The sequence below is a fragment of the Xenopus tropicalis genome, chromosome 6, assembly GCF_000004195.4.
Source record: "Xenopus tropicalis strain Nigerian chromosome 6, UCB_Xtro_10.0, whole genome shotgun sequence".
NCBI classification, from domain to species: Eukaryota; Metazoa; Chordata; class Amphibia; order Anura; family Pipidae; genus Xenopus; species Xenopus tropicalis.
This window is the reverse complement of record NC_030682.2, coordinates 50,664,995-50,668,984: the sequence shown is the minus strand read 5'-3', so window position 1 is coordinate 50,668,984 and position 3,990 is coordinate 50,664,995. Positions and strand designations below refer to the sequence as shown.

At 37.4% G+C, this 3,990-nt stretch overlaps 1 long non-coding RNA gene across 1 annotated transcript; it reads right to left on the bottom strand.

Moving 5' to 3' along the window:
* Window positions 1-252: 252 nt before the first annotated feature.
* Window positions 253-3,567, bottom strand: LOC116411771. Its single transcript, XR_004223334.1, has 2 exons — window positions 3,101-3,567; window positions 253-1,804 (listed from the first exon to the last, which is right to left on the bottom strand). It is a non-coding gene; the product is annotated as an uncharacterized LOC116411771 (long non-coding RNA).
* Between the last annotated feature and the right edge of the window lie 423 nt (window positions 3,568-3,990).

Sequence of the window (3,990 nt, the reverse complement as noted above, 5' to 3'; positions counted from 1 at the left end):
CACTGAATCACAGAATTTGTAACATTTGTAGGTGCTCTGTGTTCTGCATTGCACAACCTTTTCATTTAGCTTTTAACCAAATTAAACTTTTTAATAACCTGTGTCCATTAGACTGAATATTTAATATTCTGTGCATTATAATTATAATATATACTATAACATATAGTATTCAACAGCCTTTGTCTTGTGCTAACATTCTAATATATATTTTATTTTACTTTTATACTTGAAGCTGGAAAGATTATTAGTCTGTGAATTGAAAACATTTTTATTTGTGGAGATATTACACGGAAAATAGAGTTCCAACAACATACAACTGCAGTATTTGAACAAAAAGACCTCATTTTTGAAATGGAGTTTACAGAATAAAGTAACAGAATTAAATTGAAATGGCATTTACAGAGTAAACTAATTCACTTGAAATATTCTCAGATAGATCATGAACCTGAATAAGTACATTGTAAAAAGACACAAGCTTGATATTATACCCCAGATGATCTACCCCAACACATATTGTCCTACTTGATTTGCAGGTTAACAAATGGAAAATTTCTTAGTAGCAAGCCTGGAAAATATTTTAGTTATTTTATATTTATTATATAACCTCCTGATAGAATGAAACATGTTTGTATTTTCAGCTTTTTTAAGCTATGTTTGAATTTGAATTTTACAGCCCTAGATACATATCTGTATTTTTGCAGTCCCAGCTTGCCTTGTCGTGGGATCTCCAGCATGTTCTCTATATTTAGAATGTTTCTGTCAGAATATTAATATTCTGTGAAGCAGATCTGGCGCTAAAAGAATACATCTGTGAATTAATCATATGCATTGTGAAATGATAAGCTGAACAGCTTTATTGTGAGATTTGCAGAGGTTAAATCACACTGGAGCTAAAACACCTCAACTGGGCGTGGTATAGAGAAAAATGCCTTTGTTCCATCATTAGGGTTTCCAATTGTTAACATATAATATGTTGCATAGCCTATGTCTTTCATGTTATTTTTCAGTCTGCAAAAATTAAGAAAATGGCAGTAATACACAATTTTAAAATGCCTTTGTAGCATCCTGTTAATTGAAATGAAAGTTTAACTCTTCCTTTCTACTCAGCACCTTGCATAGGTAGCTCTTGAATAATGCACAGTATTTTCATTCACCTTTATGTACCTGGGGGGGAGAGGGGAGCTTTTATTTTTTAAAGTCAGTGACATTAAATCATTTATAATTTTATAAACTTTTTTTGGCTGTTAAAAATGTAAGTGAGGGGGAAATAACCTATGCATGTTATCAGCCATGGGCCTGTTTATAATTAACTGGCTTACTGAATTCTTTAATGCATCATTTTTCAATGATGGGTAGGGCTAGAATACATTTTGTATTCAACACAGCAGTAAACTGAAGTCAAAGGTAATGGTTTGTATGTGGGAATATATAGGGTAATGTAATAAATACGTTTTTGGTTTGTGTACTGTGTTGCATATATGTAATGCAAGTGTTTGGTTGTTCTGCAGACGGAGGCTGATCAGATGCATATGCATTCAGCTGCATCCCTGAGGTGCAGTATCTCTCATGCTGCCGGGGCTGGGGGGCTTTAGATTCCAGTAATGTTTCACATACCACTAGCAAGTGTCATGATGCTGAGCTGCGTACGGTTCTGTACACGTCGTATCTCCCAAGCCTAGCTGCATTGCAAGCCACCACCTCTGCAAGGATTCAGTATCAACCCTTCATTCCCTGAGAGGACAAAAAAATCCTTTTGCTTTTTTACCTCCTGTAGAGAACTAATTTTCCAGCAGTCAGGCTCAATCTGGATAAATAATTAGAAAGAAAGAAAGACAGAGATGATCACACCAGTAATGTCTGTAATTTATTAAATTAAACCAAACCCTCATCATTTTAGATATCACAGGTATTTCTTTGTGTCCTCTGCTGCTGTAGCCAACAAGCAAGATTTGCAGCAATAGTGTAAGGAATCCCTTTCACAACTGGAGATCAGACACTGAGCGTTGCTCAGTCCTCAGTCGAAAAGGCTCAAATGAAGGCTCAGAGAAGAGCTGAATCATTATTGGAATGTGTTCAAAAACTTGACTACTGGATAAATAATGTTAAAGGCAGAGTGTTTGACTTGTAGTTTTAAGTATTAGGCCTTTGACTACACAGTGCATGCGTCATATAAAGGAAATTGCTTTCAAGGCCTTGCATAATATAAAAGAAATTTTCTGTTTAAAACTGTAATGGATCAGGTTATATGCATTACAAAATGTAAAAAGATAAATGAGTTGGTAGACTCATTCTGTGCATATATTATTTATTGCCATTGTTTAGACATCAGCGCCATCATCAGAATAAGGGAAGGTAGCCCTGAGCTTATTATGTGTAAAAAATATTTTTTTAGAAACCAAACCCTGACCTGTCAAGCAGCGACAATCTAGTAAATAGCAAGATAGAAAGGGATATATAACCTTGTGGCCTCCAGAATTCATTGCGCATTGGTGCGCAAGGAGTTAAAATTTCAGTTAACTGAGCATTGATACCCACTGGCAGTGGATGGCTGCATTTTTTTGTTTAGCAGCTCACATACAGAGCAGCATGGTAGCATCAAAACTGAATTCCTACGCCACACACACATACATTCTAATATTGTTTGCAACCTCTAGTGCTTTATATGTGGCAGCTCCTGAATACATGGTTGTTTAAGCCTTACCCTGTGGTTGCAATCATGAAATGGGCTTCCCTCTAGTGATATACATTCCTATAAATTATGTGGATTTTTTTTCCAATATAAATCTGCTTTCAGTGCTACTGAGAGATGCACAGCAAGGAGAAAGAGGTGGTGCATATATTTGTCTTTGTGCATGTGTAATTAGCAGGGGCACAAGGAAATGAAATGAAACAAAGCAGTATGCAAGTATAAGCACACAATCGCACTTGTCTGACCTGTAGACAAGTCTTGTGCTTTGTAGCCAAATGCTGTCATGCAAGGGTTAAATAAAGATGCAGTTCATCCCAACAGTACCTGAATAACACCCACAAAGGGATCAGATAAAAATAGGGTTTGGTTTGGTCCTCAGGCACATGGCGCTTTTGATTGCTCTGTACCTACCGGTTCTGAACAGCCCCTGGGGGAATTCCTCAGTTCAGCAGTCATAATTCGAAGATGTGATGGGGAAGAAGAAAGCAGCATCCCTAAGAACCTTGAGCAGTATTCATTTGTCCGCTCTCTTTTGCCTTGTGCTGAAATGCAGAGACAGTATCAGCAGCCTGGGAATCTGTCATGTGTGTGTGTGTGTGCAAGCCTCCCACTACAATCTGCTGGATGGAAGGATTCACCATTCCAGCTCTCCTGCTTGCTGCTGCCTTGGATCTTGCTAGTCGGAAAAACAGATATTTTTTTTTCAACTTCTTATCAGTCCTTTGCATGCTATGAGGAATACTGCAGCATTTTCACATGACTGCCTCTTAAAATAAAGAATCTTATTCTTCACCTCCCAGCCTTCTCCTCCATATTTTTTTTGCTTCAAAATGCTATATGTTCAGAGGGTGCCTTATGGTAAGCAGTCTTTGTCTGCTTCTTTGCTTTAATGCAGATGTTTGCTGCCTTGCATTGATTTCTTATTGGCTGGCAAATTTATATAGTGGGAGGATGGAAATATTCTCTTTTCAACCCTGCTACTAAACACACATGCAAAAATATATGTATATAAGTGTGAATGTGTATGTGTTTATGTGTACTTTTTTTAAAAATCATTTTGAATATATACAACAGAGAAGAGGGGGGAGAAAAGGTCAGTACTGATGCGATGGAGCTATTAACATGTATTAATAATGCAAACAGGGTAAGTAGATGGTGCTGGTTCTTCCCCCCCCCCCCAGGGAATCTGGTGGGGGGGAGCTGACTGTAAAACAGATGTGCACAGAATCTTCTTGTGTCTGACAGCAGATATTGTATATAAAAAGGGGCCAGTGAGCCACCCTAGTTTATTTCAAGTGACT